Here is an 18786-nt window from a genome sequence, read left to right as displayed (position 1 = left end):
TCATTGAGCACGTTGAATATATCATGCCATTTCTTTCTGGCCTGCCATGTTTCTATTGAGAAATCTCCAGGTAACCTTATGGGTTTTGGTTAAGGACTTCTTTTGTCTTGCCGCTTTTAGGATGTTTTTCTTTATCACCACATTTTGCAAATTTAATTACAACATGTCTTGGTGTTGGCCTGCTTTTTTTGATTTTGATAAGAGTTCTCTGTGCCTCCTGTAGCTGCATGTCTGTTTCCTTTCCCAGATTGGGAAAGTTTTCATCTATTATTAACTTATATAAATTTTCTGTCACCTTTTCTTTCTCTTCTTCTGGGACTCCTGTAATACAACTGTTATTATGTTTGATGGAATTATTGAGTTCTCTAAGTCTATTCTTGTTCTGCATAGTTCTTTCTCTCTTGTGTTCAGCTTCATTCTTTTCCGTTATTTTGTCTGCTGTCACTAATTAGTCCCTCTGCTGCTTCTAGCCTGCTGTCCATTCCATCAAGCATGCTTCCAATCTTGTTTATAACACTCTTCATCTCTGATTGATTCTTTTTAACTCTTTTATCCCCATTGTAAGGATCTCATTGATGCCTTCTATTCCTTTCTCAAGCCCAGTGTGTATCTTTAGGATGGTTGCTTTAAATTCTCCATCAGGCATCAGGGAGCCCAGATGGCTCAGTCAGTTGAGCATCTGACTCTTGCTTTTGGCTCAGGTTGTGGTCTCAGTGTTGTGAGATCAAGCCCTGTGCTGTTCTGCACTGGGCATGGAGCCTGCTTGGGATTGTCTCTCTCCCTCTCCCTCTTCCCCTACCCCTTCTCTCTCTCTTTCTAAGAAAAAAAATTCTCCATCAGGCTTATTACTTATATCTGTTACTTAGCTCTCTGGCCATGACCTTACCTTGTTCTTTCATTTGGTATAAATTCCTCCCTCTTTTCATTTTGTCTAAGACTAGGCCTTCTTCTGAGTGTTAGAAAAACCAGTTATGTCTCCTGCTCCTAAAAGTAATGGCCTTATGAAGGAGAGGTCATATAGTGCCCAGGGCTTGGCACTTCAGGGAGTGTCTCCAGTGTGCACTGCATGACCTGTGGTGTTATGTTTTGGCTACTCTATTCTTCTGGCCAGTTGTCTGCAGAGGCTCTCCTTGCCTGCAGTGGGCAGTGTTTGGTCCCTGGCCTGAATGTGGTGAGTTTTAACTAGATGTGGTCTGGTCTGCTTGTTAAATGAGACCTGATATTCCTTCCACTAGAACTGAAGCCCTGTAGAACTCTCTGTTTGGGAGCCATGGTGTGGACAGAGGGGTTTCTGCTGGTCTTCTGTGGAAGGGGCCCACTGCGCTGGGATTGAGGCAAATTTTTCTGAGAAAGGCCATCCCACCAGAGCACAAAGGTGGGGCACTTGGTGTAAGAAAGTTAGCAGCCAATGTTGGTGCCACACTGCTTCCCACATGTGGCTCTGTGTTTACGCTGAGAAGCCAGGGAGGGACATGGCACCAGCCAGCTTGTTTGTCCCTGGAGAGGTGTCTCCATGAATGCTGCCTCTCAGGGATATGTTCCAAGAAGAGAGAATAATCTCTCCACTGCGTGCCCTAGGTGCTCATCATATGCTATTTCCATGCTGTACAACTGTGATTGTTTGCTTGCCTTATCTCTAGGAGTTGGGCAGTGCCCTCCAGGCTCTATCCAAGCCAATTCCACTCACCGTAAAATTTCAGGCTTTAAGCCCCACTGGTTGCAATAACTCATGTAATTCAGCCCCTCTTATTTTCCAAGTCAGTGGCTTTGGGGAAATGTTCTCTTCGTGTGTTCCCCTGTGTGCTCCTCTTTCTCTTGCCCTTCTATGTGACCATGGCTCTCTCTCCCCTCTGCAGAGTTCAAGATCCATTTCTCTCCTAAACTGCGTCTCCACACTTCCTACCTTCTTCAGTGTGGCCTCTTCTGTCCCTTTAGTTGTGGTGCTTGTTTTGTCAGTCTTCAGGTTGATTTCTGGGTTATTTAGGATGATTTGATCATTATCTAGTAATGTTCATGGGACAAGACAAGTGTAAGGTCCTTCTACTCTGTTGCCACCTTCCTTTATTTTAACAGACTCTTACCTATAGAGAACAAATTGATGGCTACCAGACTGGAGGTGGGTGGGGGCATGGGTGAAATAGGTGATGAGGATTAAGGTGTGCACTTGTGATGAGCACAGGGAATCACTGTCTTGTACATCTGAAACTAATAGAACACTGCACGTTAACTATAGTGGAATTAAAATAAAAATAAAACGAGAATATGATTTTTTAAAATGTAGTCAGTTTCAAGTAAACCTATTGCCATAGGGTTTTTCAGTCATTTTAGGATTTTCCCTGCCCACTTCTTCCTACTTTGAAGGATGGTGTAAATTCCAGAGCTCGTCGAGCAGCATAGTCAAGGCAGAAGTAGCATCTGGGGAAAGCACAAAGCTCTAGTTGTTCTCTGTCCTCCAGTGGCACCTAGTGAGAAGAACAATTTGCTTGGTCCTTGGGTGTGGACCTCTCTGCACACTGGTGCTTGCTTGGATGAGTTCCTCCCCATCTCAGTATGGGCTAGAGGATTCACACTCCTATCTTGACTAAGAGACACTCTTCATATGCCCTCAAATAAGACCACTGGCTTTTCTTTAAGTACATGTTCCCATTTCTCTGTTTTTACCCACACTGTCCCCTCTATTTGTAAAGGTCTTCCCCACTCAATAATCTTGTCTCAGAACCTTATCCAATCTTGAAAAAATTTGTCAGTTCTGGCCACAGTGGGCCCTTATGCCTGTATGACTGCAGTCCATCCATGTGAAGTCACAATTCCTCTCTTTGGTCCAGGCTTATGTAAACTGTCCACAACATATAGGTACTTGTGACTTGGGCCCCAAACTACTAACTTTTACATTCAGTCTTTAAATTGAGCTCACCACAGGCAAGGTAAAAAAAATCTGACTAGGGTTATGACAAATAAATGTAAGAACAGAACGGAGAATCAAGAGGCCTCCTCCCCTGTCACATGGCTGCCACTTAACAGGCTGTGTGACTGAATGAGTCCCTCAGCTTGTCTGTGCCTCTGTTCTTCACCAGTATAACAATGGAGTGGAATTAGAGTAGTAAAGGCCTCTTCCAATACTAAAATCAGGGGAGACAGCTTTCTGATGTTCCCACCTCTCCTCTGAACTCTTCCCTCAAGCGGGGTTGTCATGTCCATGCAAGTGAACTTGATTTATGTATTCAGCATGAAGCACCTCTGTGCTCAGGGAAGAGTAATTCCCTCCGCTCTGGAAGCGCTCTGTGGTGTGAGTGTGCCTTAAATAATTGAATGAGGGAGAGAGGGAAAGAAAAAAAAAAAGAAAGAAAGAAAGAAAGAAAAAAAGAAAGAAAGAAAGAAAAATAAAGAGAAGGAAAGAGAAAGTAGTCTACCTACAAAAAAGTTAAGAAGAAATATTTGTAAACCACTGGAAATCTACAGTGAATTAGGGTTCATTCTATGACATTGAAGCACTGTATTAAGTTACCTGCACCTTGGTCTTCATCGCATTCTACCTTTGTGCTCATCTATATTGATAACTGAACACATTACGTTAGATTATACATATATAGATATCTCCTAAATAAATCTCCTAAAGAAATGGAGATGCCACCTCTTGCTCTGTGATCCCTCTGAGTCAGAAATAATCTCTTTCTGCTCAAAACCTTTTATTATGTTTTATATCTCTCGTATCACTCACCACATATTTTGTATTTTGTTTGTGTCTTTTTGTATTTTACCTTCTAGCCTATAAGGTGCTTGACAATAGAGGAGACCAAGTTTTGTATACTAAAGAATAGCCACAGAATCTAACGCATGGTAGTGTTCAAAATATGTTTTCTCAATGAATAAAATGACAATTGCATTAGCCAGCTTTCATGATGTTAAGCTATGTAAAACAAAAATCAGTAGAACGCAAACATGTATTTCTCCTTTGAAGGTCATGGACAGTCAGGTAGCTGTGCTCTGTCCGGGCTGATGTTCACTTCAGTTCTGCTCCATGCGTCTTTCATCTGGGACTCAAGCTGAAAGAGACACTTTTTTCTGGACTGCTCACTTCTATTGTTAGATAGTTATAAGAAGGTTGGCAGAAAATCTAGAAGCTTCTTCAAGCATCCATTTGGAACTAGCAGGAGTCACTACTTGCTTCACTACTAAGCCAAAGCAAGTCACCCAACTAAACCCAAATTCATTGGGAAATATACTTCTCCTAGGAGTGACGTGGAACAGGTACAGAAGTGAGGGAATATTTACTGAAAAATAATATAATCCACCACAAAGACAATGAAGGATACAGAATAGAAAATAAGCAGATCCATAGGAGATCTTCAGTGTTATGGCAACAGTATCACCACGCTAAGTAAGTGCACTCAAAAAGCTCTTTCACATTAATTTTCCATCCTTATACACTTTCTAGTTAGGAAGTTGTTGTAAATATGGATATAGCCTGCATGAAAAATATATATAGATGAAGTAAAATTCAGACAGCTATAGAATAACATGTACGTTTTTCCCCAGAAGACTAAGAATGAATGGCTCCCTTCCATTTCTGACCTGGGTTTAGAGAAAAAATGGATAGAGAGGTCTTAATGAAATGAAGTTAATTAAAAAAATTTTTTTGTATCTTTTTGAGATTTAATTTTGAATATAATAAAATTCACCCATTTAGAGTATTCAATTCAATGGTTTTAATATATTGAAAGATTTGTGAGATCATCATCATAATCTAAATTTAGAACATGTTCCTCCTTGAAAAGAAACAGGTACTCATTAGCTTTATCTGCTTATTACCCATCCCCTAGCCTGAGGCAGCCACTAATCTACTTTCTTTCTCTTTAGATTTGCTCACTTTGAACATTTCATAGAAATGGAATCATATAGTATGTTGTCACTTATGACTGCCTTCTTTTACCTAGCATCTGTTTTCAAGGTTTGTGCATGCTGTATCAGTACTTCATAAATTTTTATGGCTAAATAATATTCCATTGTGTGGATATACCACATTTTGCATCCATTCATCGGTTAATAGACATTTAGGTTGTTTTCACTTTTTGACTATTATAAAAAAAATTGTGTATAGGTTTTTGTGTGGAAATATGTTTTCATTTCTCTTGGGTACATATGAAGGAGTAGAGTTAATGGGTTGGATGGTAATTCTATCAACCTTTTGAAGAACTGCCAGAATGTTTTCTAAAGCCACAGCACCATTTTATATTTTAATCAGCAATGTATAGGGTACCAATTTCCCCACATCCTCACCAACATTTGCTATACTTGTTTTCTTGATTCTACCATCCTAGTGATAGCTCACTGTGGTTTTGATGTGCATTTTCTAAATGACTAATGATGTTCAACACCTTTTCATGTGCTTCTTGGCCATTCATATATCTTTTCCGAAGAAATATCTGCTGAAAGATGTTGCTCATTTTTAATTAAGTTATTTGTTTCTTTACTATGGAATTCTAAGAGTTCTTTATATATTCTGGTTGTCAGCCCCTCATCCAATAAGTGATTTGCAAATATTTTCTTCTGTTCTATGGTTGTTTTTTCACTTTCGTGATGGTTTCATAGAATGAAGTCCTTTTGCCTTAGCTCTTCAGCTTTATTTCTTTCATGCCAATGCATCTGTACCGTTTTAACTGTAATAAGATGCTAGACTGGGTGCTGAAGACTATGACTTCACATGCCTTTGTCCCTATATCTTGACTTCTTTGTTCATTTTGTCAGCATAAAGGAAGTTAAATTAGCACTGGCTGAGAACCTCCTTAAACAAATAGAAGTCCCACTTCCTCTGTTTGTGGATCAGCTACACTTGGATGAGCCCTGAACAACTGGATGAGCCACAATTCAGTTGTGGCTTGAGTGGAAGCCCCTGGAGCAATGTCTGCTCTCACTTAGGTGAAGCTTCCTTCTGCCTCAACTGAAATTCAAGGTCATCAATGCCTTTCTGCTTAAAGAAGAAGCATCACTGCTAGTTCTCCTCTGGGTCATATCACCATGAGAATTTGTTTTCTGTTGTAATAAGAATTATTTAACTCCTCACATTTAGTCTCAAATAATCTAATTTGGAAAGGCACAGTGTACTTTGCATGGACTTTCAATCAAGTATCTCCCTTGGAATGGTGCAGAGGTGCTCGAGAAAGCTTCATTATGTTCAGTTAATGTTCCGTGACCATGCCTGCATATTCTCAATCCTCTGATCTAAAACCTAATGGAAAATGCTAAACCCATAAATTTCCAAGCATGAATGTGACTTTCTAAACCTGAAATCCTTGAGAGCTCTTTGTTTCTAATATGCAAGAAGGCTGTGGTGTGCAAAGTCTGCTTTTAGTTTCAGGCAGCCTTTCAATTAGCAAATTGTAAGGTCAAATGTTCTTAAATTTATTAATAAAACTGACTGGAAGCCCAGAGAATTTAGGACAATTTATGGAGATTTCAGAGCTGTCAGATCTGCTGTGGACAAAGTTAGAGATGTCAGTTTCACCACCCTTGCTTCCCAATTTCCTTTTAATACATTGAGACTTATTTTAAAAACATGAAGTCGTATGCAAACAGCCAAACCCTGCGATGGTGACAATACTTGTTGTCTTCGGTAGAATTTCCCAGAAGAGGTCCTGAGACAGAAATTGACTCCCAGGAGGTTTATTGGGTGTGCTGTCAGAAACCAGTCCCATAAGAAAGTGAGACATGTGAGCTCACACTGTATTCTCAGCATCTGGGATGTGCTGAAACTTAAGCCTAGTTATAGGCTGAGGTCAATAGGTGAGGTAGGGTAGGTTCCGATGGGGATACATATCTTGTGGGTAGAGGTCTCAACACTGTCTTCAAGTAAGGGGGGATGCTGCTATTAATAGGGAGGGGTGGCCCACTTCTGTAGGCCCAGAGGGCTTGGGGAGTTAGGAATTTGAAGACTAAAGGGGGAGCTGTAATCAACTCAGATGTTCTTGGCTGGAAGTGTCATCTTTTTTGGTGATTTGTTGTTCTCACAATTAGGTCCTGAACCTGGTAGTCAGCTTTCTCTGCCTTCTCTATCTAGCGTTTGACACCCTCTTTGTATGCTTCAAGGAGGTCCTCTTGCTTCCACATTTGGCTCTCATTTGCCTGCAAATTGCTTTCAGGTTTTCATTATATTTTCCAGAGTGTCAACCTATTTTAGTAATAGCTACTGATGTACATTATAGTTACTATTTTCTCCAAACTTTGGACACATCTCGTACTTTATACCAGCTGCTGCCTGTCCTTCCACTGGTGTACCATTTCAATTTGCTACTGGTGAAAGTTTTAACAACCAGACCAAGTATAGTTTCCTACGGCTGTCATAATAAACTGGATGGCTTAAACAACAGAAATTTATTCTCTCATAGTTCTGAAGGCTGGAAATCTGAAATCAAGGTATCACTAGAGCCATGCTTCTTCTGAAGGCTCTGAGGGAGAATTCTTCCTCCCTCTTTCTGTTTCTGGTGGCTCCTGACATCCCTTGGCTTATGGCTTTATGCCTCCATCTTCATGTGCCTTCTTCCCTATTTCTCTCTGTCTGCACATTTCCCCTTTTCTCATAAGGATGTCAGTCATTGGGATTTGAAACAATCCTAAATCTAAGATAATTGTATTTTGAAATCCTTAACTAATTACATCTTCAAAGACCCTATTTCTTTTTTAAAAATTTGTTTTAATGTTTCAAGTCTTTATTTAAATTCATATTAGCTAACATATAGGATAGTATTAGCTTCAGGAGTAGAAGTTAGTGATTCATCCTCACGTGTAATACTCAGTGCTCATCATAATGAATGCGCTCCTTAACACCCATCACCCATGTAGACCACCCCCACCCACTTCCCTCCAACAACCCTCGGCTTGTTCTCTGTAGTTACCTGTCTCTCTCATGGTTTGCCTCCCTCTCTTTTTTTCTTCTTTTCCTTATGTTCATCTGTTTTATTTCTTAAATTCCATATGAGTGAAATCATATGGTATTTGTCTTTCTCTGACTGATTTATTTCGCTTAGCATAATACACTCTAGTTCCATCCATGTCATTGCAAATGGCAAGATTTCATTCTTTTTAATGGCTGAATAATATTCCACTGTGTGTTTGTGTGTATGTATGTATGTACATACCACATCTTTATCCATTCATTAGTTGATGGACATTTAGTCTCTTTCCATAATTTGTCTATTCTTGATAATGCTGCTATAAACATTGGGCTGCATGCATCCCTTCAAATCAGTATTTTTGTATCCTTTGGATAAATACCTGGTAGTGCAATTGCAGAGTCATAGGGTAGTTCTATTTTTAACTTTTTGAGGAACATCCATACTGTTTTCCAGAGTATGCATTTCCAGAGTATGCACCAGTATGCATTCCCACCAACAGTGTAAGAGGGTTCCCTTTTCTCTTCATCCTCACCAACATCTGTTGTTTCCTGAGTTGTTAATTTTAGCCATTCTGACTGGTGTGATGCCACGGGACCGCCCAAAGTGCCGCGGCCGTTGATTTGGGAGAAGGACGAGGCACAGACAGGTTAGCTTGCAAAAGAGAGCGTGGGTGCAGGGGACGACCGCCAGACACGCCACCACCATGACTGTGATCGCCCCAACAGCTGCAACCTCACATATTTATTGGCAATAAACAAAGACAATCAAGGGAGTGATCCGTATTACATCCTAGTGACTAGTAGTACATCACGGGGAAGGTCAGGGGAGAGTAGTACGTCACGGGGAAGGTCAGGGGATAGTAGTACGTCATGGGGAAGGTCAGGGGATAGTAGTACGTCACGGGGAAGGTCAGGGGATTAGATGATGTAACGTTCAGCAAGTGGGGCCTATTCTTAAACATGTTTCTATGGACCCTGGGGGTTATTGTCAAGAGCAATCAAGGTTGGGCAGTGTTCTGCCCTGAATGAGTTGGGCGTTCCCAACTGTTGGACAAGCCGGGAGTTCCTGGCTCCTGGGCAGGCCCAGTGTTCCCAGACGCTTGGCTCTGACATTTATGCTAAAGACCGCAAGGTCACAAACGTGTTTTCCTCTTATATCCTTAGCGTAAGTTCTCGGCTGGGGGCTGCTGCAGTGTGAGGTGGTATCTCATGGTGGTTTTGATTTGTATTTCCCTGATGATGAGTGATGTCGAGCATCTTTTCATGTGTCTATTGTCATCTGGATGTTCTTTTTGGAAAAATATCTGTTCATGTCTTCTGTCCATTTCTTAACTGGATTATTTGTTTTTTGGGTGTTAAATTTGATAAGTTCTTCATCTATTTTGGATAGTAACCCTTAATCAGATATGTCATTTGCAAACATCTTCTCCCATTCTATAGGCTGCCTTTTAGTTTTGTTGATAGTTTCCTTCATTGTGCAGAAGCTTTTTAACTTGGTGAAGCCCCAATAGTTCATTTTTGCTTTTGTTTCCCTTGCCTCCAGAGACATGTCTAGTAAGAAGTTGCTATGGATGATATCAAAGAGGTTGCTACCTGTGTTCTCTTCTAGGATTTTGATGGTTTCCTGTCTCACATTTAGGTCTTTCATCCATTTTGAATATTTTTTTTGTGTATGGTGTCAAAAAGTCAAAGACCCTATTTCCAAATAAGTTCATCTTCCGAGGTTCTGTATGGACATGAACATGGGTGGTGGGGGAGAACACTATTCAATCCACTATAGGTAGCCAGCTTGGCCAGGGACTATTTGTGCTCAATTTACCACTGATGAGGAGCTCCTTACTGCTAACCAGGTGGCAAGTGATTCATTTCCAAAACCCCATATTACCTTTGTCGTCCCACTCCTGGTACCAACCTCATAGATTAGGTTCTCAAGGAAACAGACCCTGAGGTGGAGTTCAGACTGCAGGACATTAACTAGGGAATGCTCTTGGTACCTCTAGAAGGGAAGAGGAAGTCAAGCTGCATTAGCCTCAACCAACCCCACAGGCAGCTTTGGAGCTCACTAAAATCGCCTGTCAGAGTCATCCAGGGTTGGGCCAAAATGGCTAGATGTTTATATACCCACCTCTGTTAGTCACTGGATATGAGCAACTCTGGGAAACGCTTGACCTTGAATGAGGTGGCTCTTTGTAGCTTTCATAAATATAGTCAAATTGCTCCTCCATATGTTTGAACCAATTTACTTTTTCATTGGCAACATGTGAATCTCAGTTATATTACATTCTTGTTAAATTTGACATCAGACTTTAAAATTTTTGCCACTCTGATGGATGTGATCCAGTTTGTTAGTTTAATTTACATTCTGTTTATTACTAGTAAATTTGAGCTCATCTCCTAAGCTTATTAACCATTTAGATTCCCTTTTCTTTGACTTGCCTTTTATATTCTCTACCTATTTTTCTACTGTATTGCTTATATTTTTCTTTTCTGTTTTTTTATTGATATGTTAGTCACCATACAGTCCATCATTAGTTTTTGATGTAGGGATCCATGATTCATTGTTTGCGTATAACACCCAGGGCTCCATGCAATATGTCCCCTCCTTAATACCCTTCACTGAGCTAACCCATCCCCCACCCCAAACCTTCAGTTTGTTTTCCGGAGTTCATAGTCTCTCGTGTTTCATCTCGCCCTCTGTTTACCACCCCTTCATTTTTCCCTTCCTTCTCCTAATGATCTCCCTGCTGTTCTTTATGTTCCACAAATGAGTGTCTTTAATATACTTGAAACATATTTTTGTGTATGAGATAAAGTTCCTACATGAATAACCAATTTTCATAAAGATAATAAGCAAAACATGTTTGAAGAGTATTCATAATTTTTGACTCAGGAATTACATGATTAAGATTTATCCCAAAGAAAGGAACAGAGATGTGTGCAAAGATTTACTAGGATTATGACCACATCATTGTTTACTATATGGAAGAATTGCAGACAGTCCAAATATTTAACAGTGGAAGAATGAGTGAAATGAATTTGATTACAGTTATATAATGTTATATAGCTATAAAAATAACATATTTGAAAAAAATTAAATAACATTGAAATAAATGAATGGTAGGGTCTCATGTGGAAAAGACCAGTTAAGACAGTGTATATGTATGGAATGAATAAATCATGGGGATGGAAGGTACAGCATAGGGAATATTGTCAATGATACTGTAATAGCATTGTATGGTGACAGATGGTAGCTACACTTGTGGTGAGCATAGTATAAAATATAGACTTGTCAAACCACTATGCTGTACACCTGAAACTAATTTAACATTGTGCCAACTATACCTTAATAAAAAATCCAGTGTATATGATCTAATATTATTTTGAAAAGAAAATGTAAATACACACAAAATAAGCCGAAAAGTTATTTATTGAACTATTAATGGTTATTGTCTCTGGGTCATGAAATTATGGATGGATGACTTTATTTACTTCTTTTTTCATGTCTATTTTTCTACATTTAATATGATTTACATTTTAACAAAAAATTAGAAGTTATTTTAAAATAGTCATTCCAAGGATTAAGGGTAACAGAGCATTCCTATGTGATTAATGAAGAATAAGTAGTCTTTGTTGCCTGATACAGTGGTTAGAATGATAGAAAACCCAGAATCTTAATGACAGGACTGAAGTCAAACATCCTGCCCCATTGTCTTCCATATTTGTATGACCACATATCCTGACTTGGGATTCAGAAAATGGATTACATTACACCCTAGGTTATGGGTGCAGAGGCTTGCTCAAACCATATAGACTTTCAAGGTGATATTATAATCACTTTTAATCTAGATTTATTTTTACACAAGTAGAAATCAAAATTGTGGTTCAACAACTAAAATTTCATGAGGCAAATGTAGGTATTCTGACAGTTATGGAAGATATTTTCCTTTCTGAGAAGAAGCAGGAAGTTTCTTATCACATAGAGGATGTCATATATGATTTGAAGACACTTTCTCCTGAAATTATGCAAGAGGTAGGAACTCAGGAATTTCTCCCAACACAAATAAAGCAGGTTTTCTAAAAAGCCAGATAAAACCTGATGTTTGGTTATATCTTTCTTAGAGCTGCTTTACTTTTTTTTCATTACCCCAGCAAGACATATGTACAGGATGCTTTGTGGAAAAAAAATCCTGAAAAATTAGATAGAACTTTAATTTTTTTTATATTTTGAAAAATTTAAAAATCATTAAAAGTAGTAAGATTAATTTAATAGATACATTGTACCCAGAGCTGTGCTAGTCAATGTTAACAACTGACTCTCTAGCAGGAAAAAACCTCTGATTTGTAACATTTGTTGATTTCTGTGATGTAAATACTTCCATAGAGGCCAGTTTCAGGCTCTCATGGTGGCATCATTGAAGGGGAAGTTGGGGAGAGATGCACAAAATTCACTCTTCCTGGTGTGATCCAGATCCAGCACAACACTGATTGCACCCAATAGCCATAATTAACAAATATTAACAATTTTTGCATGACATTTTTCACAAAAGAAAGAAAACATTATGAACAATGTTGAAGTCCTCCTTGTTTCTCTCCACAGATCCATCTCCTTATCTTCCTTCCCCAGAGACAACACTATCAAGAATCTGGTATGTATTCTTCTGGACTGCATTTTCATACTTTTATTACAATATAGATGCAGTCGAAACAATAGTTATGCTTTGCATATTTTGAATTTTACCTAATGCTATCTATTGTTCATATTCTTCAGTTTCTTTTTCTCTCACATTATGTTTATGAAGTTTATTCATATTGATTCATTTGGATGTGGATCATTCCTTTTAACTGCTGATTGTGCTCAATTATACGAAAATATCACAACTTATTTATCTATCCTCTTATTAATGGACTTTTAAGTTGTTTCCAATTTTTGCTAATACAAGTGATGCTGTTACCACTCTAGATATGTCTCAGTATGTGAAGTTACAATGCCTATAAATGAAACAAATGAGTTTTAGGGGATGGTTATTTTCTACTTTAGTAATATTGACAAGTTGTTCCCTAAGTGGTTGTACCAATTTATACTTCTGGTAGAGGTATATGAAAATTTCTCATTTTCATATTGCCAATTTTTAATATCACAGGACTTTTTAAATATCACCAAAACCTTAGGGTATGAAATGGTATCTTGTTTTAGCTTGCATTTCATAGACTATGGGTTAGGTTGAACATTGTATTATTTAGCATAAAGTCTAAGCTGCTGTAACAAATACCCCCCCCCCCCCACAATATGGTAGTTTAAAAAAGAAAGACATTTCTTTCGTGCATAGCAATCCTACATTGGGTAGTCCAGACTGGTAAAGTGGCTTGGCTCTACACAGTTATTCAGGGATCTTTCCATTTGTTATACTGCCATCCCTTAGGCCATCATGCTTGTCTTCATGCTTAGTTAGGCTGTTACCACATACCAACTTTTGGGGAAAGAGGCAAGAATTTTTGGGAAAGCAATTTTCTCACAGGCATGTAAGGCAGAAGGTGCACACATCCCTTCCACTCATGTTCCATTAGCACTACTTAGTTTTGTAGATGCATCCTAAGGAGGATGCTGGGAAATGTAGTCCTTGGCTGGACGACCATGTGCCCTGTGGGAAGGGAAGAGGGTGGGGACTAGTATTCCTTCTTAAGCAGGTGTTTATTGACCTTTTGGGCTTGATCTTCTACAACTCAGCTGGCAATATGTTTTGTCCATTTTTGTTTTGTTTGCTTTTTCTTATCTATTTACAGGAATTCTTTATATGTTCTAGTTTGCTTATTTACAATAAGTTTGATCACATAAAATGTACCAGTATACATACATCAATAAAGATACCTTAAAATATTCTATTGTACATTTAAAGGAGTTATTTAAACAAGTCATGTCACATTCTTTTGATAAATTAGGATTTCCTTTATAAAGTGAATAATTCCCACCCATTCCTATTTTCTCTTTTCTGGAAATATGGAATCTCACCTGCTCAGTATATTTAAAATGAAATAGACCTATATACTCCATTGACTTCTTAAAAATCAAAGGTTTATGGCAAGTTTTTAGGTGAATATAAGTTTCTCAAAATTAACACTTAGAAAAATGTCGTTTCTTAGATTCAGTTGAACCTACTAAACCTATATGGGAACCTAGCAACATAGGTTAGGTTATACACAGGTATAATGTGGTAATTCTCTTACCCACACTGAGATTCAATTATCTCAATTCAGTTAAGGATGATATTATTTGCTCTACCTGCAATATGAGTTGTTATAAGGACCAAGGAAGATAATGTAGGGAAACGCTCTATAGAATCCAAAATTTATTTAATTGTTAGGAATTAGAATTACAAATAGGACTTAAGTAGCATGCATTCGATTTTATTTGAAGTCTGATAAATCTTGTTCCAGTTCCACTGACATAATCTATATATTATCTACACACATAATGTATACTCCATATCAGGGCCTAACTTTTGACAGTCACTACCATCTCTGGGTGTGCGTGTAGGTGTAGGTTGGAATAACAACTATGTGGCTGAGCACATCTATGTGAGATAAGACTCTTGTGAGAATTGCTTTTATTCAGAGCTGCTCCTTTCCTAATGGCAACCTAGGAGACGCTTTCCAGATTGTTTTCAAGCTGTTCTCAGCTAAATCTCATCATTTCTAGCTGTGCCTTGGAGTTTCTTTCTAGTACTGATTCGGGCCAACCCAGCTTGTCATTTATCACTGTCTTCACTGTCTCAGTTTCCTGGAATTTTGTGTCCAGCGTGTCACACACAGTTAAAGCCCATTACAGTTAGCTGGGCAGCACATAAATGGGGTATCCCTATCTTAGCCTGATCCACCAGCTCCTCTTCCCAGTATCTCTGTGCCACGACAGCTCTGCATGGCAGTCCTCAGGCGTGGCCAAGGAAAAAGAGGGTTGGTGGGGGCAGAGAAGGAAAGAAACAAAAATGTTCTGGAATGTGATTTTTGCTTTATTAATGATAAACAGATTTTTAAAAAGTTGGAAAGAATTATATCAATGTGTTGAAGGAGTATATAGAAGTCTCATTTTATTGATAGACTTGAATTTTGTTTTAAAAATTAGAACAACAGTGTTCTTGTGACAAAATGCAGGACAATTATTTTATGCTGTGTGGCTTACACCTGCAGATGTTAGGTATACCCCGTGGGAAATAAAATGAGAACTGAGGTGATTATGTGGTGACCAAGGTGGGGGAATTAGCAGAGTGAAGCTCTCTGTCCTCCCTCCTATCCAAAATGGGGCTAACATTCATCCACTTGTTAAGCATTTATTGAGGGACTCCTATATATTAAGTGATATCTTAGGTGCTGGGAAACAGCAGAGGTGGAAAAAGGTGAGGTCCTGCTCTCATGAAGCTTGAATGGTAGGGCATGGAGGAGGTTAAAGGGCAAGGCTTAGACAAAGAGGCGCATGATAATGAAAATAAATAAATAAATACAAGCATATCAGTTAGTGGCAAATGCTATGTAAAGATTTTTAAAAGTGATGTGAGAGATTGGGTTCATCAAGAAAGATCTTTCTGAAAATGTAACGTGTAAGCTGAGATCTGAATGATAAGGAGCAAATCGTGTAAAATCATATGGTAGGAACACATAGTCAGCTAATGCAAAAGACCAAAAGTAGGACCAAGTTTAACAAGTCCCTGTGGGACAAAGGAGAAGGCATGTAGTGAGATGGTGAAGGCAGGTGGCAAGGAGGTGTGTGAGGATAGGTAGGTTAGATCATGCAGAGCTCTGTCAGACAAGGCCTGCATCACAAGTCCAGGGGTTTAGTCTGGAATGAGGTCCATTTTGGGGAGCTTCTGGGACAATGAGGAAGCCAGGGTTCTCAGAATCAGGTAACTGCGAGGTCTAGGAAGTTTATCTGAGTTGGTTCAAGCACAGTCTTTAGGGGTAAATGGGCAGCCATTGGGAAGATGGAAGCCGTTACAGAAACAGTATCCTGTCCTGAAGGAATACTCTAGTACTGGGAGAGTTGGTGATGGTGTCAGCTGATGGAAATGAAACACCAGAACAAGGTAGGACAGAAAGACATCCTCTAAGTAAAGATTTAGTAGGGCTATAGTGGCTTTTAACTCATGCAAGCATCCCTTAAGCACCAGTTCAGCCCCTTGTACCCCATATACAGACATAGGGCAGCAAACAAGCTACAAAACCCACTCACTTGTGTGTAGGAGCTCCAAATGCACCGCAAGGTCTGACTTTTGTTGGCTAACAGCCTCACCAGGTCCAAGCCTAAAGTTGGCAGATCATTTTGGCACAGAAGGGAATGTGTACCTAAACAGTGCTACAGTAGACTGGGAACGACAACCAAGAGGGGAAGAATTTTGCTTTTAAAAATTCAGGATCAAACCCAAGGTTCTGCATCTTTGAGTTTGGGTACCACTCAAGACAACCAAGCCTTTCAAGTTTTTTGACATTGTAAGGCAACCATCTGGTAAAGGAACAAAGTTAAAAGTTTGTTGTGAATGACTTGATTTTGCGTCCCGCAGGCAGATATGTCCTGAATTAGGTCAGGCACAAAGTGAGGCTTTATGTGTCAAGAAATATCTCAGGATAGCAGAAAGTGTCCCTGCTTCAAAGGTAGCACCATGTCTAACAACATTTTCCTTAATTTTTGCAGCCAGGAAAATCTCCTGATAGCCTGAAACCTCATACTCTTCTTACTAGACCATCCAGTCTTGCAAGTAAACAGATCCCTAAACTTTTTATTTATTGCAGTAAAATTAGGCCATAATTATGAGGAATTGAAATGAGGCATATTTCATAAAGATAATATATAATATTAAATTAAAATGTGCGTGCCTGTTTGCTCAGTGGAAACCAAAGATAGACAATACACCTGACTATGTACGTCACATGAGGATCTTTCTATAAAAAGTTAGCAACAAAACAATTTTTTTTTTAGTTAGAAGCTTTTATTTCTTGGTGCCTGATTGTTCTAGGCGCTGTGCTGAGCACATTTTACATGATTTCATGTCACTTCTATTGTGCTATTGTTTCTAACTAAAAGCAATGTACTCAAGGAATCCCAGGGTTTGGAGGGTCTTCTGTTCTGACTTAAACCATTTGACCTACGTCACCTTTTCCATTAATGCAATAGTTACCTTACAGGACTTGGGTAATCACTTATTTGTACTTCTCTCTCTCTGTCTCTCTCTGTTTTTTTTTTTTTTTTTAAGATTTTATTTATTTATTTGATGCGACAGGGAGAGAGCACAAGCAGGGGGAGGAGGCAGAAGGAGAGGGAGAAGCCGACTCCCCACTGAGCAAGGATCTCGATGCGGGGCTCAATCCCAGAACCCTGGGATCATGGCCTGAGCCGAAGGTAGACGCTTAACCAACTGAGCCACCCAGACGCCCCTGTACTTCTCTCTTTTTGAGGGGAGGATGAGAGCAATACAAAGTAACTAAACTAAGTGCTTGGATCATAGATATTAGAGATAGAAGGACCTTACGAGGCCTGAGCTAGCCTTCTGACTTCAGATAATTATGCACATGAGGGCAGGAGAGGTTAAATCACCTTCTCATGCCACACAGCTAAAAAATGGCAGAATGAAAACCATAGTCCAGATCTTCTATTAAGATCCTGTCACGTGGGTGCCTGGATGGCTCAGTTGGTTAAGCGTCTGCCTTCAGCTCAGGTCATGATCCCAGGGTTCTGGGATCAAGTCCCAAGACAGGCTCCCTGCTCAGTGGAGAGCCTGCTTCTCTCTCTCTCCCTCTGCCCCTCCCCTCCCACTCGTGCACGCTTGCTCTCTCTCTCTCTTGCTTTCTCTCTTTCTATCTCAAATAAATAAATAGAATCTTAAAAAAAAAGATCCTGTCACCTATTAAGATCTCCCTCTCCTAAACTGAGTTTCGTTGTGAAAGCAAAGAGTTAATGTGTGTTGAGATAGGGCACATTTGTGACATTGGTTCTCCTTAACAAGTTGCACTTTCAAAACATAGAAGGAAAAGGTGAGGGTAGAATAAAAGATGGTTACTGCAAATGGTATATTGTACTCCCAACTGGCCAATTTGGAAGAATTTAGGAAAGGCAAAAAACTAACAACATCTGTAGCTGAGGATAAGCACTACCCCAAGGACCGAGATGAGAGCCTCATCCCAGCCCAAGCTATCACAACATTCTACCCAGATGATGAAACAAACACGCCTCCCTCCTGCCCACCTCCTCTACTCAAGCATGTCTGTTCCATTCCATCCCTCCCATCTGCTGATGTCCCAAACCTCAGGACAGCCTGAGGATGCAGTACAGGATTTAAAAGGGAAGGAGCTAAGAGGAATTTTCTGACAATCTCAAGTGATTTTTTAAAATGCAGAAAGAGTAAGTAGCATAAAGAAGGCTCATTTTAGTGTGTGTGTGTGTGTGTGTGTGTGTGTGTGTTGGGGAGGGAGCACTCTTCCTGATGACTGTGCCTGATTGCTGGTCTTTCCTGACCTACTAATGAGATTTCCTTCATGGCAGAGGAATCATCTCTCACTCCATGAAAAGAGCCAGTCCCAGAAAATCTCTGGGAAGACAGAAAGATCTAAACAAACATAGACCAGACGTTGATTTAATGCAGATGCTGACACCACCAGGAACATGAGAAGAAAAGGGAATATTTGGGGGAGAAGGAGCAGCATCTCTTGAAAGAGAGGGGAAAGCAAAGTAATACATTAGAAGACCAAGAATTGGCCGCAAGAAAATTTTCTTGTGACATTCATAACCATGTCAACCAGAACATGTCAAGAGGTGACTCTGGAAGTAATAGAGAAAACATGGAGCTTTAGCAGAGGTTAAAGAACCCAATCAAAGCATGAAGCTTGCTCACATCCAAGCTGTGAAACTATCATCTCCC

The 18786-nt window shown here is 39.5% G+C and overlaps 1 protein-coding gene across 2 annotated transcripts in view; it reads left to right on the top strand.

Annotated features, from left to right (window-relative positions):
- PSD3 (pleckstrin and Sec7 domain containing 3) overlaps window positions 1–18786 on the top strand; it is a 744476-nt gene that overhangs the window by 56004 nt on the left and 669686 nt on the right. For both annotated transcript variants that reach the window (XM_034647652.1, XM_034647649.1), the window contains exon 2: window positions 12486–12534. The gene's annotated coding sequence lies outside the window, so the exon portion shown is untranslated. The remainder of the gene's footprint in view (window positions 1–12485; window positions 12535–18786) is intronic.

The sequence above is a fragment of the Ailuropoda melanoleuca genome, chromosome 18 (assembly GCF_002007445.2).
Source record: "Ailuropoda melanoleuca isolate Jingjing chromosome 18, ASM200744v2, whole genome shotgun sequence".
Lineage (NCBI taxonomy): Eukaryota > Metazoa > Chordata > Mammalia > Carnivora > Ursidae > Ailuropoda > Ailuropoda melanoleuca.
Note: the sequence above shows the minus strand (reverse complement) of the source record. Positions and strands in the feature narration are given on the sequence as shown.